This window comes from Myxine glutinosa, chromosome 12 (assembly GCF_964187855.1).
Source record: "Myxine glutinosa chromosome 12, kmMyxGlut1.1, whole genome shotgun sequence".
NCBI classification, from domain to species: Eukaryota; Metazoa; Chordata; class Myxini; order Myxiniformes; family Myxinidae; genus Myxine; species Myxine glutinosa.
In genome coordinates this window covers 72,482,360-72,502,626 of record NC_136272.1, presented here as the reverse complement: position 1 = coordinate 72,502,626, position 20,267 = coordinate 72,482,360, and the positions used below count along the sequence as shown (strand labels likewise).

General features: G+C 44.2%; 1 protein-coding gene across 2 annotated transcripts in view; it reads left to right on the top strand.

The window, feature by feature from the left end:
• LOC137437512 (epidermal growth factor receptor-like) overlaps positions 1-20,267 on the top strand; it is a 559,201-nt gene that overhangs the window by 337,351 nt on the left and 201,583 nt on the right. The gene's annotated exons all lie outside the window — the stretch shown is intronic.

Genomic DNA, 20,267 nt, shown 5'->3' with positions numbered 1-20,267 from the left:
CGAAAATAAATGACGTCCATATGTAAGCCATCATTCATTATCTGTGTGCCAAGATTGAACAAGATCGGTAAATGCATTTCCAAGAAATGGTTGAGGACGTGTTCAATATACTTTTTTTTTTTACAAATAAAATGGCCGCCAGTCGGAAAACGCAAAAATCGCATCGCAAAACCAAAACATAACCTCCATCCACCTTCGGTGGCGGAGTGAATGATGTGCATATGTATCATGTATTGTCTTTTTGCTGAGTATGAACAAAATTGGTCCATACATCTCAGATATATGGTTGCAAATGCATGGATGCATGGACGAGACCAAATTCATAAGCCCCCGTTACGGACCAAGTCCAACGGGGGCTAATAAACATCTTCTGAAAGCAGTCGAAGTTGGCGGTACATCTTCTTCTTCCTCCTCCTCCTCCTCCTCCTCCCCCTCCTCCTTGTATGGGAGTGGGCATATTTATTGATCGGAGGGAAACTTAATTGGAGATTTCATAGAATATGTTTATATTTATATATACAATGTGTATATATACATATGATCCACCACGCGGTAACCCGGGTTGCCCCGTGATTTTTAATCATTTTACATAATTAATTAATCTATTTTAGGGGGAGTGTAACCCGTGTTCGTGTGATAGGAAAATCCTTTGTGTCACAGACTTAGAATTGCTGCTCTATATATATAGTCATGTGAAAAAGTAGGTACACTCCATGTAAAGTTTTGACTTTTTCAACATATTTCAACGTACAGCTATTTGATCTTCATTTCAACAATATTGATAGATAAAGGTGATATAATATAACAAATATGATGAAACATTTACATTTTGTAGTCCATTGTATTATTTAAATAAACACAAATGCAAATTTCGCATGTGGAAAAAGTAAGTACACTCTTGGCTCTAGTAGGTGGTATTGCCCCCTTTGGCAGAAACAACTTCAAGTAGGCGTTTCTTATAACTGTCTACCAGTCTCTGACATCGACTGGGAGAAAGTTTTGCCCACTCCTCCATGCAGAATTATTTCAGCTGTGCGATGTTTGAGGGGTTTCTTGCATGCACAGCTCGTTTCAAATCCCCCCACAACATCTCGATGGGATTTAGATCCGGGCTTTGACTTGGCCATTCCAGAAACCTCCATTTCTTTCTTTTCAGCCATTCCTTGGTGGATTTACTGGTATGTTTAGGGTCATTGTCATGTTGCAAGGTCCACCTTCGGTTGAGCTTCAACTCTCTGACAGATGGCCTCACATTATCCTCAAGCACCCTCTGGTACAATGAAGAATTCATAGTGGATTCTATGATGGTGAGCTGCCCAGGCCCTGATGCAGCAAAGCTGCCCCAAACCATAATATTTCCACCACCATGCTTTACAGTTGGTATCAGGTTCTTGTGGTCAAATGCAGTCTTTGGTTTTCACCAAACATATCTTCTGGTGCTGTGGCCAAATAGCTCTACCTTTGACTCATCTGTCCCAAGCACATTGTTCCAGAAGTGCTGGTCTTTGCCTAGGTGTTCATTGGCAAACTTTAGTCTTGCCCTGATGTTCGTTCTGGACAACAAAGGTTTCCTCATGGCACACCTCCCATGTAGATCAAATTTGTGCAGCCTCTTTCTAATGGTAGACTCGTGCACTTTGACATCAACAGTGGCAAGAGCTGCCTGTAGGTCCCGTGATGACATTCTGGGGTTCTTAGAGACTTCTTTCAGCATCTTGCGGTCTGCTCTCGGGCTGAACCTGCTGGGGCAGCCTGGCCTGAACAAGTTTGCAGTTGTTTGGAATCTTCTCCACTTGTAGATGATCTTCCGGACAGTCAAATGATTGATTTCAAATTGTTTGGAGATCTTTTTAAATCCCTTCCCAGATTCGTAGGCATCTATAACCTTCTTTCTGAAGGCCTCAGAAAGCTCTTTTGATCTCGGCATGGTGATGCCGCACACTTCAACAACAAAGAGCAAACCAAACTAAATGTCTGAGGTTTAAATAAGACAGGTTCCTCCAAGATCCTCTCCAATGATGTTCTGATCATTTGCACCTAAGCTGGTGCACCTGATTCTAATTTTAGGTATTTGAAGTAGTGATAAATGTCGGGGTGTACTTACTTTTTCCACATGCGAAATTTGCATTTATGTTTATTTAAATTATACAATGGACTACAAAATGTAAATGTTTCATGATATTTGTTATATTATATCACGTTTACCTATCAATATTGTTGAAATGAAGATCAAAAAGCTGTATGTTGAAATATGTTGAAAAAGTCAAAACTTTTCATGGGGTGAACCTACATTTTCATGTGACTGTATATATAATATTACTGTATAAATATAGTAATATATAGTAATATATATATCTATATATATATATAACATATATATATATCTATATAAATAAAGGAGGAGTGTCTGTGTGTGTGTGTGTGTCTGTCTGGATGTCCGCTTATAACTCAAGAACTACACATAGGAGAAAAGTTTTAGACACAGATTCGGAATCAGCATAAAATTCCGGTGCTTATAGGCTACTTTTTATTTTGATATCAATGGTTTAAAAAACCCGGCCAGCTGCAATTCCATGGTGTAGTTTGTGGCGGCGCTATTGCCCCTTTCCGATCCCATGACGCATTGCGGTTCCGATTCGCGATAAGGTCTCTGCGCTATCACCGACACTTTTCCACCTTTTCCATACCTTTTAATCAGATTTACCTTATCGTCCATCGTAACCACATTACGCTTGGAAACACTAGCATTATCCTTCTTCGGACCCATGGCTAACACAGACACAGTAAAGAAATACTGTACGTCACCTCTGTTTTGAATGAGAATCAGCAGTTGCGCGTATGTACAGTATACTGCACGTACATATTTATATATTTTTAATGTGCTTTTTATTGTATTTTAAATTGTTTTTTTAGCTTCTTTTATTGTTAATTTATGCACTATTTTATTTATGTTAAATATATTTTTAAGAAAAACAAATGTTTTCACGTCCGTAGGAGTGACGTAATGTCGCACATAATGACGTTCGCTGCCCGGTCATGAAAGAAATTAAGATTCTCTTGCCAAAGTGACATGAAGATCAGGCAGTAAACCTCCCAACTGAGTTTCTCAACAGTCGTCAGCCTCAAGGACTCCCTCAATCACGTAATGATTGGCACACTGGCGAAAGCAGTGCCCTCTCCGCTGCATGCCAAATCACCTCTTGAACAGCCATTGGCTGTTGCGCGTGTTGCACTATAACAGTATTCCGGTGTGATTGTGCAGGGTGATGAGGTAGATGGATCAGAGCAGAGTCAACATTCCAATTCCAAATTGTTTTAGTGGAATAATAATCAAAGATGAACAACATGAGATGCCGGCCTGGCGCATTCAAACACAATATTCGCAGCAACCGGATGTGCTGTAAGAACAGTGGTGTTGTTCACAGCAGATGGTCCGAGGCTGCATCTCCACTCATTATTATTATTCGGACTGGTTTCTGAGTTTTAATATTAATCTCATCATTATTCCGAATTGTATAATAATCGCAGATATAAAACAGGAGATGCAGGCTTGGTGCCTCCCGATACGCCGTTCGCGGCAACCTGAGGTGCTGTAAGAGCGACTGTGCGTTAACACCCGGTGGTCAGCGGCTGCATCTCCACTCTTTGTTATCATTCAGGCTGCCTTCTGCGTTTTAATATTAATCTCGTCATTATTTTGAGTTTTTTTATTGGGTGGTCATAATGAAAATGGGGGTAGTAGTTTTTCTCGTAACAGGCGGCCTGTCTTATTTAGTTTGATTGACGGTACGGCCTCCCGCTCACATTTCCCACAGGAATTGCAGTGAAGCGGTTCAGGTTCGGTAGATGTTCGGTAAATGTTTCTTTAAAATGTTGTTGCTATGCATGTAGCCTATATGGATGGAATAAAATTCCATGTCTGTTGGAAATATTTTATTGATGTGGTGTCATAATTAAACATAATGTTAAACTTAATGTTGATATGGCACACTAATTAAGAAGAACATTTCAAACTGGCACTTCATGTCAAAAAGGTTGCCGACCCCTGCTCTAAAATATACATGTTCTTTTCATCATATATTTGTATTATTCTTATTCAACCCGGGCGAAGCCGGGTACCTCAGCTAGTGTGTATGTATGTATGTATGTATATATATATATATATATATATATATATATATGTATGTATGTATGTATGTATGTATGTATGTATATATATATATATATATATATATATATATATATATATATATATATATATATATATATATATATATACACACATATATATATATATATATATATATATATATATATATATATATATATATGTATAATTATATATATATATATATATATATATATATATATATATATATATATGTATAATTATATATATATATATATATATATATATATATATATATATACACACACATACATACATACATACATACATACATACATACATACATATACAGTAGTGACCCCTAATTCCCAACGCCCCTCATCTCGAAATACTCTAATTCCGAACTGTAAATTCGAGAAAATTTTGTCCCTAATTCCGAATGTATTTCTATAACCGAACCGCCAACATAGCGTTAGCATCGTTCATATTTCCCGCCGCGAGCGTCGTTCATATTTTCCGCCGCGAGCGTCGTTCATATTTCCCGCGCATCTTCGCGCAGCATCACCCACGCCTGCTCCCGCATGCACAACCCGGAAGTCGCTTTGTTCCTTCAGTTCGTCGGTTGTACTAGTTCTGGCAGCAACTCTCGTGTGTTCGTCGCTAGTTTACCTCGTGTTTTCACCTTGATTTGTGTTTTTTTTCTTTGAAGATAACCCTTACCCATTCACCATGGCACCTAAGAAGAGCAGTGAAGGCAATAGGAATAAGAGGAAGGCGGTGAGAGCGACAATTGAGGTGAAGAAACAACTTATCGCTAAGCATGAGGGCGGTATGCGTGTGATGGATCTCGCTGCTATGTTCGAGATGCCGAAATCGACCGTGTGTACGATTTTGAAAAATAAGGAAGTGATTAAAGCAGCTGATGTGGCAAAAGGTGTTACGACTCTGACCCCTAGGAGATCGAAGTTTATGGAGGAGATGGAAAAACTCCTCTTAGTTTGGATAAATGAGAAACAGTTGGTTGGTGCTGCCATCTCTGAGGGCATTATCTGTGAGAAAGCGAAGCTCCTGCACGGTGACCTTATAAAAGACTTGCCTGGAAGTAGTGCTGATGGTGATGAGTTTAAGACTAGTAGGGGGTGGTTTGAAAAGTTTAAGAGAAGAAGTGGGATCCACAGTGTTATGCATGGAGAGGCTGCTAGTTCAAATAAGGATGGAGCAGCAGACTTTGTGAATAAATTTAGTGCGTTTGTGAACACTGAGGGGTATGTGGCACAACAGGTGTTCAATTGTGATGAGACAGGCCTCTTCTGGAAAAAGATGCCAAGGAGGACCTACATAACGAAGGAAGAGAAGTCTGTACCAGGCCATAAGCCAATGAAAGATAGGCTTACTCTCTTGTTGTGTGCTAATGCTAGTGGAGACTGCAAGATAAAGCCTTTGCTTGTGTACCACTCAGAGAATCCACGTGTGTTCAAAAAGAACAATGTGATTAAGAGCAAGCTTAATGTTATGTGGAGGGCAAACGTGAAAGCATGGGCTACCAGGCAGTTCTTCACCGAGTGGATTCATGAGGAGTTTGCCCCTTCTGTGAAGGCTTATCTTGGGGAGAAGAATCTACCCCTGAAGGCTCTTCTTATGATGGACAATGCTCCTGCTCATCCTCCAGGCTTGGAAGAAGATTTGGAGGAAGAATACAGCTTCATCAAGGTGAAGTTCTTGCCCCCCAATACCACTCCTCTCATCCAGCCCATGGACCAGCAAGTCATCTCAAATTTCAAGAAGTTGTACACCAAGGCTATGTTCCAGAGATGCTTTGAGGGGACAAACGAGACTGAACTGACCCTCAGAGACTTTTGGAAGGATCATTATAATATCCTCCATTGCCTAAGAATCATTGACAAAGCATGGAGGGAAGTGTCTCTGAGGACAATGAACTCTGCCTGGAAGAAACTCTGGCCTGATTGTGTTGCAGGGAGAGATTTTGAAGGCTTTGAAGAACCTATTGTGCCTGCTATTGTAGCATTGGGTCAGTCCATGGGCTTGGAGGTGAGTGAAGAGGATGTGGAGGAGTTAGTGGAGGATCACAACAAGGAACTCACCACAGAAGAACTTCAGCACCTCCACAAGATGCAGCAAGAAGAAGTGGCAGTGGAAATTTCTTCAGAGGAGGAAGAGGGAGCTAGTGGTAACATTTCCAGTGCTGAAATTAAAGAACTGTGCTTCCATTGGTCTAAAACACAGGCCATTGTTGAAAAGTGGCACCCTAATAAAGCAGTGGTTAACAGGAGCATTAACTTGTTCAGTGACAATGTGATTGACCACTTCAGAAAAATTAAGAAAAGTCGCCAACACCAGGCAACTTTGGAGAGGTGGTTCTCTAAAGAAAGCAAGCCTAGTGAGCCCCAACCCTCTACAAGTGGTGTTAAGAGACAAAGAGAGCAAACACCAGAAGCACAGTCATCTGATGTTAGCTTGGAAGGTGCCTCACCTTCCAAGCAATAAAACCCTCTCCCTCCTTCCTCCTCTCCAGCCTCCAGATGCACCATCAGAACTCTCCACGAAGGTAAATGCAGTTATTTTCATGCTAGTACATTTATTTCTTGTTTTTATTATTATTATTATTTGATATTTAGGGCATTTACTCATCTTATTGTACCTTGAATCGTGTGTATTTGCAGTTAACAGTGTCTTGATAATGGGTTTTTGGGGTCCAGGAACGGATTAATTCACTTTCCATTATTTCTTATGAGGAAAATAGTTTCTAATTCCGAACTTTTCCCAATACGAACTGCCGCTGGAACGAATTAAATTCGGATTTAGAGGTCCCACTGTGTGTATATATATATATATCATTACTGTTTGTATATCCACAGACCCATGAATGTGAACAGCAAATTTTTGTGCTTGTTTCGGTCCATGAACTATTTGTTCAAGAATATCTTGTGACATGCAGTAAATTCGTCGTTTGCTGCTGTCAGAAAGCTGGACCATTTCCAGCTTCTTGGAAATCTCATTTCAACAGACAGTCCTGACCATTGCAAGGGCTACTGGCTTAACAAGTTATTCACTGATATTGTGAAGCTTGTTACACCATGTAATATTCCAGGTGACCTCGAACGATGCCTTTCTAACTTTTTCCAAAGAAATGGTCACTGAATTTGACGGAGCATCAATTGTTATACAGTCATGTCTCTCATTGGAGGCATATTGTGTGTGTGCTCATAAAGGAATGGTAAGGAAGGAAGCAGCAACCAACACATGTATATCATTGAATAACTCGTGTAGACTGCCAGGGTTCATCTCCCATGATGGAGATGTCAGAGGTCACCAACACGGTAATACTCGGTACACAGACCATTGTGTACCAACACCCTTCGTAGATAGGCAGCACAAGTAAGACACTGATGAAGCAGTGTAGATTCGCGTGTGATTCCCCCACAGTTTGATAAAAAGTTATTCACAGGCAAACAACGTGTATACTTATAAGAACTGGCACCTCGACATCTCAGCTGATGTGGTGTCGCCGTGTTCAGCATGCTTTACGTCTAGTGCTCGGCTCGGCCTCTATGGACATGCACGTCATCCAGCATTCAACCCATCCCATCAATTGTTTTTTTTCATTAGAATTTTTTTCCTTAAGACCCTTTGTGACCCTACTGAGAACCTTCTGTGACCCTGATTTGAGTCCTGATCCGAGTTGGGGAACCTATGGCCTAGATGTATGGACACGCCGCTGAACAGTCTAGCCTGGGTTTTGCATCTCAGCCCAGCTATAAACTGTGAACCCAGTGCTTCACAGGCAGGGTGATTGATAAATATTTGTGCCATCAATGTGTGTGCCGTCCCTTGGAAGGACTTTAAACTGGGCATCCCGTCTACCAGCATTCGTTTGTGGACGATAAAGATCCCATGAAGTTATTCGTGAAATGTAAGCAAGCGATTGCCAGCATCCTGGCCAAATTCCAAATCGCTGCCCTGATTTCCTGTGTTGGAGTTTCAACCCATCCGGGATTTTAAATTTGAGCCAAGAAACTGCTTCAGCATAACTGAGACTATGTATAGAGCATGGTACATGAATGCATATATATGCTGAATGATAGTCTTGTATGCAATAATGGGGTGGAAAATGTTCAAGCAGAGAGATCCTGTTGAGTTCTCAAGTGTGTTCTTCTTTTTCTTTCAAATGCAGCACTTGGCTGCGAGTGGCATTATTTTCTGGGAGGAGGCGTGACTGTGCTGCTGATGCAAAGTCCCTTGTAGTAAGAGCAGGAATTTGTAATTTGTTCAGGGTTCCAACAATATAGTATGGCAGATAGGTGCAGGAATTGTGCCTTTGATGATACAAGCATGGCAATTGGCACACAGTCAGAGTATGTCCTAAGAAAGATATTTGGCTATAGGGCCATCGCAGATTTGTCCTTTTTTGAAAAATGGCCGCCATTGTTGTCACAAGACAAATCTGCGCTGGCCCTATAGCCAAATATCTTCCTTTGGGCATACTCTAACTGTGTGCCAACTCTCGTGCTTGTATCATCAAATGCACAATTCTCCCAAATATTTCACCTATCTGCCGTACTAAAAATTGGGCGCCATTTTTATTGGACACATCTGTGATGACTCTAATATTCAGAATATTTAACTGTGTACCAAATACCATGCTTGTATGTTTCAAACAACAGTTTATACAAATTAATATACCAGATACCATATACCATAATATACCATATAAATGGTGGCCATTTTAAAAACATTGTTGTCACAGGACAAATATATGATAACCCTATAGTTAGGGGTCTTTAATTATGTGCCAAATGTCAATCTTGTATGATCACAACAACAGTTTATACACAGTAATGTACCAAATATATGTAAAATAACAAGCAATGGAGGCCATTTTGAAAAATGGCCGCCATTGTTGTCACAGGACAAATCTGCGATGGCCCTATAGCCAAATATCTTCCTTAGGGCATACTCTAACTGTGTGCCAACTCTCGTGCTTGTATCGTCAAAGTCACAATTCTCCCAAATATGTCATCTATCTGCCGTACTAAAAGTTCAGCAAGTCTTCACAAACGACGTCGTGGGGTATTTCGCATCTACCAAATAATACTGGCAATGGGACTCCAGCACATGTTGATGCCTTGTCCTGCCTGAGAAACACCAGGATGACAGTTGATAGCTGGGACAGGATTCAAACCCAAGCTCGCAGCTCAGAGGCGAGTATGCATAACTCTCGACCCTCCAAGGGTTTGATTGCATTTTTATCCCCGAAATGAAATGGCAATCACGATCTGAGAATTTGTAAAATCCCAGCTCATATAAGCAATGATGTCAGGTGCCAGGTTGGGTCATATTGAGAATTGCTGGGTCATTGATCAGTGGAGGTACAATATCAAGATGTGCAATATCATGTTAATTGAGAGATCTGACCGTTCACTTATACCCTTTAGCCATTATTTGGGCCTAATTCATCATGGGATTTTCTATTAATAATGATATTCCACAAGCTAAGCATGGTTAGATGATCGTCCCTGTAAATAATGCTGAAGCAATATGTCGACAGAATCTGCAGTGCATATGCTGGTTTTTCTCACCCACTCGGAATGAAATTTATCCCATTGCCCGAGCAGAAAACCTAGCTCGAGTACTGTATGCATTGAATTCTAGCAGGGGAGACCACGGTGCTTCTCGCTCAGATATAAGAAGAAAGGAATATTCGCAAGGGAATCACATTGAAATTCCTTGGCAACTGCCATCTCGCACGAATGCTTGTGGGACCAGATCCTCATTGCTTATATGAGCTGGGATTTTACAAATTCTCAGATCCATGAATTGTTTCGCTGTGATGGAATAATAATCTTTGAGAGCTGGAAGATGGAACATTCTAAAAGTCCACCTCCTGATATCCTCATCTGTACGAGAAGAGAGCCGTTTGTTTGTCTGTGTGTCGCCATTTTTCTCAGAGATGGCCGAACGGATCTTCGTCAAACTTTCAGGGGTTTGTCAGTGAACCTGCCATCTCGCACATCAGTGAACCTGCCATGAAACACTCCCAAGTTGTAGGCTTGGGAGTGTTTTAGGCAAGAAAAAAAAATCTATATTGAAATTGTATATTGAAAAGTTTGATTTTTGTGGGATATTTTTTTAATCACTCAAATTTCTTCAAAATGCCAACATTATTAGGACAGCACCAGGAAATGTCGGGTACCGCTGCTGTAACGCAGAATTTTTAGAAAAATTTGAAAACAGTTGGATTTTTAAAATCGCTCTGTAGTGCCTAAGCCTTTGGAGCCATGTCAAAGGTAATAGTAAATGATCCTCAACCCCAATCCTTGATGGGTTTAGGGATTGTGTTAGGCCCCCACAAAAAATCTTCAAAATGCCAACAGGATTTGGCCGGCGCTGGGCAATGTCGGGTACCCGTGCTATAACACAGAATTTCTTGAAATTTTTGAAAAAAGAGTTGCCTTTTTAATCGCTCTGTAGTGCCTAAGCCTTTGTAGCCATGTCAAAAGTAATAGTAAATGACCCTCTACCTCAATCCTTGATGGGTTTAGGGATTGTTGTAGGTCTCCATTAAAAAAATCTTCAAAATGCCAACATTATTAGGACAGCACCAGGAAATGTCGGGTACCGCTGCTGTAACGCAGAATTTTTAGAAATTTAAAAAAACAGTTGGATTTTAAAATCGCTCTGTAATGCTTAAGCCTTTGGTGTTGTGTTGCCTTATCTTATCTTAAGCCTTATCCCTGGTGTTGGGCTAGCGGCTAGGGTGCCGGCTTAGGATCCTAGGATCCTGGGTTCGAATCCCGGTCGATTGCTGAATTAACGCCAGGGGGGTTGACTCAGCCTGTCATCCTTCCGAGGTCGGCTAAATTGAGTACCAGTTCACTGGTAATTCCCTGTTTGTCGTCAAAGGCGGCAAAAAGGGTTGGCGTCAGGAAGGGCATCCGGCCGTAAAACATTGCTTCAAAAAGGGGACCAAAAAAACAACAACAACCACGGTTCCCGAAAAAGGCCAACCCCCGCTTGCGGGGAAAAATGGCCTCTAAAGGTGGTTATTATATATATATATATATATAATGCTTAAGCCTTTGTACCCATGTCAAAGGTAATAGCATATGATCCTCAACCCCAATCCTTGATGGGTTTAGGGATTGTGTTAGGCCCCCACAAAAAAATCTTCAAAATGCCAACAGGATTTGGCCGGCGCTGGGCAATGTCGGGTACCCGTGCTATAACACAGAATTTCTTGAAAAATTTGAAAACTGTTGGATTTTTAAATCGCTCTGTAGTGCCTAAGCCTTTGTAGCCATGTCAAAAGTAATAGTAAATGATCCTCAACCCCAATGTTTGATGGGTTTAGGGATTGTGTTAGGCCCCCACAAAAAAATATTTTAAATGCCAACAGGATTTGGCCAGCGCTGGGCAATGTCGGGTACCCGTGCTATCACACAGATTTTCTTGAAAATTTTGAAAAAAACAGTTGGATTTTTTAATCGCTCTGTAGTGCCTAAGCCTTTGTAGCCATGTCAAAAGTCATAGTAAATGACCCTCTACCTCAATCCTTGATGGGTTTAGGGATTGTTGTCGGTCTCCATTGAAAAAATCTTCAAAATGCCAACAGGATTTGGACAGCACGGGGGAATGTCGGGTACCCCTGCTCGTTTTCCATGTATTAGTGATGATGTCAGGTGCCAGGTGCCAGGTGCAATATGTTGTACCTTTACCATTCAACCAACCCCGTGGTCACCAAATGACCCCAGAGGTCATTTTCCATGATGATAATGGAATGGTCACCTGCCGTCATCACGGTAGATAGATCATGTTCAATCTGTATTTGTAGCCAGGTGAAGAACAGTTCATTGCATAAACCTGGTTTGAAGTACCTTTTCAATACCTGCTTACACCTCTCTTTACCTTTTGACCAAATGCAATTGGCCATTATTGACACAATACGGATTACTACTGTTTGCATCTCCTATTTTTAATCTCCAATATTTGCATCCAAAGAGTATATCACGTGTTCATGCGAATCAATGCATCATCTCACGACGGCAAAGTGAATTGCCACTCTCGTGGTGCATTCTGGGTACCGGGGTTTGCATGTGTTACGTGGTCCCCTCGGTGAATACCTGGTCTCGGTGACCCCCGGACCGTGAGAGGAACTTCGCCAGAAAGCTGTATTATCTATGCGCTTTCGCCACGCAATCCATATGAATTCCACCCAAGAGACAACTGATGTTCAAGGATATATTTCAATGGTAATGATACCATACAATTTCAATGATACAACCACGGAGATTTTCCCCGAGCAATCAATAGCAAACAACCATCAACAATTCCCAATCCACAATCAATCCCCTATATGATTAAGATGGCCATCTTATATATGTGTGTTCACTTCGGTACTCACGACCCCCTTTCGGTCTCTGCTCCTCACAATGTCTCTGGGCCCCTCCTGACCAAGATACTGGTCGGCGTCGCCGCACTCGGGCGGTTGAACGAACCCCGGGTGGACGTTTCTCCACCGGGCAGGTATCGTACCAGGCACCGTGGCTGCAGCCCCTCGTGGCCACGCGAAACGGGTACGGTAGAGCAAGCCAAACCCCACGCCGCTTGCAAGGCGCGTTAGGCCCCAACGTGCGACCCGCACGCGTCTGTTTAGACGGTGCCGCGAACGATGCCAGACGCGGGGTTGATGCACGGCCCCACGTCAACTTGACGTCTCCACCGGGCAGGTACACGTCCCGGTAATTCCTCTCGCCAGACAGGCTTCGGAACGCCGCTTTTCCACGCAGCGCAAGGTCGATCCCACCTTTTGTCGGAGCGGGGCGAGGAAGAATACTACTCGTCCCTTTTCTTCCTCGTGTCTTTTCTTCTTCCGTTTCCGGTCACTTCCGTTTCCGGACACTTTTTCAGAAGGGCTCCTGACCCTCCAACCACAACAACCCTTAATCTAATACGCATGGATAAGCAAAGACCTGAATGGTAATTCACATACATTCACATAAATATGTAACACTCCCCCCCTTCAAGAAAGAAAGTTTGAACCCAGCGAAAACTTTCTTTGCCGGCCAATTTGGAGAAACAAACCAGGTAACTCAACCCCCCCCCCCCCCCCCCACATTATCAGTTCCCCCCGGGCACAGTTATCACTTAAAAATCAAGCAAACAAAATTTCACCACAACCCCTCCAGATTACTCCCTCTGGACTAAGCACCAGCAACGACATTGTCCCTGCCAAATCAAACTCCATCTCATGACCCTCTGAATTTGACCGTCAGTTTCTTGCGAATGAAGGTTAAGGGGTTGATCAAAGATCCAAAGTTAAGCCACTCGATAGCACTTTTTCCCGGGAGGCCAAGCCGAGTATTCACTACATGGATGCCTTTAGGAACGTGGAGTTCACGGTTAGTCCGTGCAGGAAAGTTCTCTACATGGGCGCCTTGAGGAACGTGGAGTTCACGGTTAGTCCGTGCATGAAAGTTCACTACATGGACGCCTTTAGGAACGGCGTTCACGGTTAATCCGTGTAGGAATCTTGGCTCGGCGGCTCCGCCGCATTCAGTGCTTCAACTTCTCAGAACTTCCCTAATAATTAGGGTGGGACCACTTGTCCCTGTAGTCCCATGAATAGCGGTCTCCTTCTCGGCCACTACTTTGCCAATCCTTCCTTCGGGAGCGGCCGTAACTCAGGGAGCCTCCATAATAATATTGATCGCGGCCACCACCAAAACTACCGCCCAGTGGTCCTCTCCTGTAGACCTCTCGACGCCTACGAAATGCCTTCCTTACTGTTATGGTCCGACCCTCCAAATCCTTGCCATTCCAATTCTTCTCGGCCTCTCTGGCGCCTTTTGTGCTGGCAAACGTGACAAAGCCGAACCCTCTTGACTGTTGCGTTTCCCAGTCTCTTATCAACCGCACTTCCACCAGCGGCCCATATCTGTTGAAGACAGAGGTCAGAACTTCTTCCTCTGTTTTGAAGTTCAGTCCCCCTACAAATAACTTGGCACTTTTGTCGCCATCCCGAGCTGGTGTGGTGTTATTTTCCCTGCTGGGCTCTTTACCAACCCTCAGGTTACCATAAACTTGACCCCCGGCCAAATCATTCCCGATAACCACAGATACACCCTCTACAGGAAGCGTGGCTTGTAAGCCGACGGTGACCGGTCCTGACACCAAATCGGACTCCAAATGGATGACATGAAGGGGAGCACTAACACCGCCCCCGATCCCCTGTAAACGAACACTATCCCTCGTTGCCGTCTCCTCGGACCATGGCAAAATGCCTTCAAGCATTAAAGATTGATGTGCCCCTGTGTCCCTCAATATCCTAACCGGTTTCCGGTTAGTCGAGGCTCCATCCCGTGACACAAACCCCTCTGAAATAAATGGTTGGTAACCCTTTTGATGGCGATTTCTCACAATGGCCATTGCATTTGGAGTCGTAATAGTCGGACTCCGCTCTGGGTCTTCCCTTTTCATGTGGTAACAACTGGACATCAAGTGTCCAGGTTTCTTGCAAAAAGCGCAAGTAGGCCCGGAGGAAAAACTCGTGGTCTGTCTCGGGCCCCCCGAACTATAAGTTTGTCTTGGGCCCGCATCCCTCTGATTTTGAACAGGTGGGGTATCATAGTTGTCCCCATAATCATCTCGAGGCCGCCGCCATGTAAGGTCGTTCTCCGCACCGGGTGTTCCATAACTCCCCTGCTGAAGTCTAGGCGAGGAGTTAGGTTTGTGGACCCCTATTCGGTGGGTTAAGGCATAATCATCTGCCATGGTGGCTGCGTCCCACAACTTTGGTACTTTCTTTTCCTGCAGGTACACTTTGATGTCCTCGTGGACACACTGCTGGAATTCCTCCACCAGGATCAAGTCCCGCAATGTTTCGAAGTCTTTCCCGACTCCTTTTGACTCACACCACCGATCAAACATGTTTTCTTTCACTCTGGCAAACTCCACATGGGTCTCACTCTCCCTCTTCCTGGCATTCCTGAATTTTTGCCTGTAAGCTTCCGGAACCAACTCATAGGCTTTGAGGATGTGCGTCTTCAGTACCTCATAATCTGCACATTGGTCCATTGGTAGCGCCGAATAAATTTCCTGAGCTTTCCCCACCAGCACACTTTGCACGAGTATGGTCCAGGCCTCCTCCGGCCAGTTTAATTGTCGAGCCACTTTCTCAAAGTGTGGAAAAAATTTCGCGACTTCCTTTTCACTGAACGGTGGAACCAGCCTCACATGTCTGCCCACATCCCAGGTTTCCTTGTTAGGTGTCGACCCCGTCAGCAAGGGTGGTGCCTCTCCCCGTTCTCTCATTAACTCCAGCTCCTTGAATTTGATTTCTTGCTGAAGCTCCATGTCACGTTCCTTTAATTCCCTTTCCGCTTTTCTCTCCTCTGCTTCGAGGTCCCTTGCAGCTCTCCTCTCCTCTGCTTTTCTCCCTTCTAACCTTTCCTGGAGTTCTCGTTCCACTCTCCTTTCCTCTGCTTGTTTCTCTTCTCTCCTCGCTTCTGCTTTCCTTTCTTCTTCTTTTAACCTTTCCTGGAGTTCTCGTTCCACTCTACTTTCCTCTGCTTGTTTCTCTTCTCTCCTCGCTTCTGCTTTCCTTTCTTCTTCTTTTAACCTTTCCTGGAGTTCTCGTTCCACTCTCCTTTCCTCTGCTTGCTTCTCTTCTCTCCTCTCTTCTGCTTTCCTTTCTTCTTCTGCTCTTTCCTTTTCTGCTTTCCTTTCTTCTTCTGCTCTTTCCTTTTCTGCTTTCCTTACTTCTTCTTTAATCCGTTCCTGGCTCCGTAATTGCAACTCCAGTTTCCGGAGCTCAACATCTTCTGGTTCTTCGGGTAGCCACTCCCAGGCTAACTCGTCCCATGTTCCTAATCCCACCATAGATTGTATCACCGTGGCCTGCAACTCTGCCTTCCTCAAATTAGTTCGGACCTCCAAGTTAAAATGTTTGGCCAATTTCAAGAGGTCCGACTTTAGCAACGCTCGGAACTGTGCCTCACTCGGGGTTACCACAAAGTTCTGTGCCACAAACGCCATGGTGCCTATCGTTAACACCTGTTAACCTTCACCCAAGACTTTACCCCAATTTCTCAAAATTTTTTACCAATTAATAATTAATTAATAAATTTTAATTAATAAAAAACTATTATTTTATTATGTTATACAATTTTAAATCCCGGATGTAGACCCAATTGCGAAACCGCAAATCGTAATTTGGACGAGCCCCCAATTCTGTTACGTGGTCCCCTCGGTGAATACCTGGTCTCGGTGACCCCCGGACCGTGAGAGGAACTTCGCCAGAAAGCTGTATTATCTATGCGCTTTCGCCACGCAATCCATATGAATTCCACCCAAGAGACAACTGATGTTCAAGGATATATTTCAATGGTAATGATACCATACAATTTCAATGATACAACCACGGAGATTTTCCCCTAGCAATCAATAGCAAACAACCATCAACAATTCCCAATCCACAATTGAGATCTCGCGAGATCTTGGAGACGGCGGCAGGGATTTTCGAAGCTCCACACGGTCTCCACGTTTTTCGAAGTTAAGTCTGTTCACAATTGTATTTTGTCGAAACTGTATTTATCTTTCGGTGTGTGAAGTTATTGTGTGCAACTTTGGTTGTTTCTCGGTGTTTATCTTTCATAAATTGATCGTCTGTTTGCCGTGTCGCGAGCAAGGCCTTGTACAGTGTGCACTGTACAACCTTGAGGCTTTGTTTTTCTCTCAGTGGTCCGTCGTTTGTGATCCAATAACTTTCGTTCTCTGTATTCCCAGTCTTTTCACCCATAGCCTACTTCCTTGTGTAAATCTCAACTCAAAAAAAAAAAAACAAACAAAAAAACATTTCCTTCTCTGTTCTCATTCGTTTATTCATTCTTATTCGTTCGTTCGTTCTTCGACCACGTGTTTCTCCCCCATTTCCCCAGATAGTTTTCACTCATTAACCTTCAATGTTTACACTTTCCCCTGAAGTTATGTATTCCGTCATATTTTATAACACCTTTTTCTTCTTCTTCTTTAAAAGGCTGCTTTCGACTTGCTCACCAAATCAATTCATCCCAAAAAAAAAATATCCATCTCCTATAGTGCCTTTTTTCTACATTCCCTAAACTCTCCTGCACTCCATCCTCCATCCAGCGTCCTTAAACGTATTTTTAACTCGAAGGTCACAAGAAACTCATTTTGCAATAAATGTTCGTTTCCCATAAATCGTACACTTTCAAAAATCCAATCTCACCCCTCCCCTCCAAATCTTCCCCATAACCCCTCCCCTCCAAATCTTCCCCATCACCCCTCCCCTCCAAATCTTCCCCATCACCCATCCCTTTCAAATCTCCCCCCTTGCCCCCTCCCTCCTAAACTACCCCCTCACCCCTCCCCGCCAAGACGCCCCCTCGCCCCTCCCCTCCTAGACTCCTGCCTCACCCCTCCCCTCCAAATCTCCCCCATATCCCATCCCTTTCAAATCCCTCCCCTTGTCCCTTCCCTCCCAAACTCCCCCCTCACCCCTCCCCTTCAAATCTCCCCACCCTCATTGCTTCTCAATTTCCCCCCTCTCACTCCCCCTCCTCAAAGCGTCCTCCCCGCTTCTTCCCCCTTCAAACTCTCACCTCCATCTCCCCCAACCTTCTGCCTCGCTCTTCCCCCTCCTCAAATAACACCTCATTGTGGCTCACCCAATCACCATCAAACCTTTTGTCCGCCCCATCCTTCCCTTTCTCCGAGCTATTCTGAAATCTCTGACACACCTTCAACAGCTCTCCCTACCTCTTCCACCTCTTCCACATCTTACCCTACCCCTCCTCCCCCCTGTTCTGTATCTGATGCTCCCCCTTCCTCTTCATTAACGGTATGGACCTCAAACATCCGGGGCCTTCGTTCAAACTTAACTGATCTCTCCATACAGGTTGCTTCTGTCAAACCAGACGTGATCTGCTTAACAGAAACTTTCCTCCTTTATGATGTCTCTGATTCCATAGTATCTCTCCCGGGCTACTCCCTCCTCCGGTATGATAGACCTGAGCCTCGTCCTGGAGGCGGGGTTGCTATCTTTATCAAAAACTCTCTTCCTCACTCGCCCTGCACTGCACTCTCTCCACCTCACCCCCAGGAATACCTCTGGCTACGGCTTCCCCTTCGCTCCCACCTCTTGTTCATATGTGTGTTGTACCGTCCACCAAACAGTGATGACTCCATCTACATCTCGCTGTCTGATGATATGGACCAACTTCTATCTACTCATCCCAACTCTCTCTTCCTCATATGTGGTGATTTCAACTGTCATCATGCCAGTTGGCTGGGTGTGGGTACCTCTCTCACCAGCCATGGCTCCTCAGCAAAGGACTTCTGCGACTCACTGGGACTGACACAATCTGTCAATTTCCCGACCCGGATCTCAGTCAACGGAACATCTTCTCTTCTGGACTTGGTTATGACTAACTTCCCTGAAAATGTCTGCTGCTCTTCTTCTGCTCCGATCGGATCATCTGATCATGTCCTTGTTAAAGTGGACATCTCTCTGACCATCCTCAGGGAGCCTGCTCAGCGTCGACGAGTCTGGCATTTCACTCAGGCCAACTGGCACGGTCTTCAAGCAGCCATCAATCATCTGGACTGGTCTCCCATCTCTACCACCTCTGACATCAACTCATCCTGGGAATTCTTCCAAAGTAAATTGCTCTCTCTCATGCACAGATTTATCCCATCTCGTCTTCAGTTGTCATACCCTTCCTCCCGTCCATGGTACACGGAATCTTGTGGTGAGGCTGTTGCCCAGAAACAACTTGCCTTCGTCTCCTGGAAAGCAAATCCAACGGAAGGAAATCTCATTTCCTTTCACAAAGCCCGAAACAAGTGTGTGTCCACCCTCAGGAGAGCCAGGAAACAATATCTCTCCGTTCTCAAGACCGAACTCTCTTATCTGTCTCCCTCTTCCAAATCCTGGTGGCGTCTGGTCAAATCCGTTTCTGGTGTTTGTTCCCCCTCCATCCCCTCCCTTACCTCAAACGGCTACACAGCTGACTCCGCACGTGAAAAAGCTGAATGCCTCAACTCTGTGTTTGCCTCTAAATCTTGTGTCCCAAACCCATCCCTCTCTGTACCCACCATACCCAGTCGTACCCTGCTGCTTCTGGACTCCGTGTCCTTTCCTCCTGACAAGGTGGAAAAGTTTCTGTCAACCCTCGACTCTGATTCTGCAACTGGACCCGACGGCATCAGCCCACGGGTCCTAAAATCCTGCTCTGCTGCTCTATCTCACCCTCTCTCTGTTCTCTTCACCCTCTCTTTTGCTCAAGGTCAACTGCCATCTGCTTGGAAATCAGCCAACATCACCGCTTTGCACAAAAAAGGTGCAAAAACAGATCCTAGCAACTACAGACCAATCAGCCTTCTCCCAATTATCAGCAAAGTCATGGAATCCATCATTGCTTCTGATATGAAATCTTTCCTCTTCTCCAATGGCTTGATCTCTGATCATCAATTTGGTTTCAGACCAGGTCACTCTACTCTGGACATGCTGCTTCTGCTGTCTCAACAATGGATGGAGGTCCTCAATGCCAAACAGGAAATTAGAGCTGTCTCCCTCGACATATCACGTGCCTTCGACACGGTCTGGCACCCCGCTCTGCTCACCAAACTCTCCTCCTTTGGTATCCATGGAAATCTCCACGCATGGCTGGCGGACTTCCTCTCTAGTCGTCGTCAACGTGTGGCCCTGAATGGGTTTCTCTCATCTCCTCTTCCTGTTCAGGCTGGAGTTCCCCAAGGCAGTGTTCCGGGCCCCGTGCTTTTTCTGGTCTTCATCAATGATCTCTCTGACTCTCTCGAAAATCCTCTCTATCTCTTTGCTGATGACTCCACTCTCTGCCGCTCCATTCCTCTTCCCTCAGATCGGCAGTCTGCTGCCTCCTCACTCTCTGAAGACCTGGACAAAATCACAGACTGGTCAAACAAGTGGAACATGTCTTTCAATCCTGACAAATCTCACACTCTTACTATGTCTCTCCGAAAAGATCGACTGGACAACCCTCCCATCTACTTTCTCAACAATCCTCTCCAAGAAGTTCTGTCGCTCAAGATTTTGGGTCTCACTATCTGCCATGATCTTTCT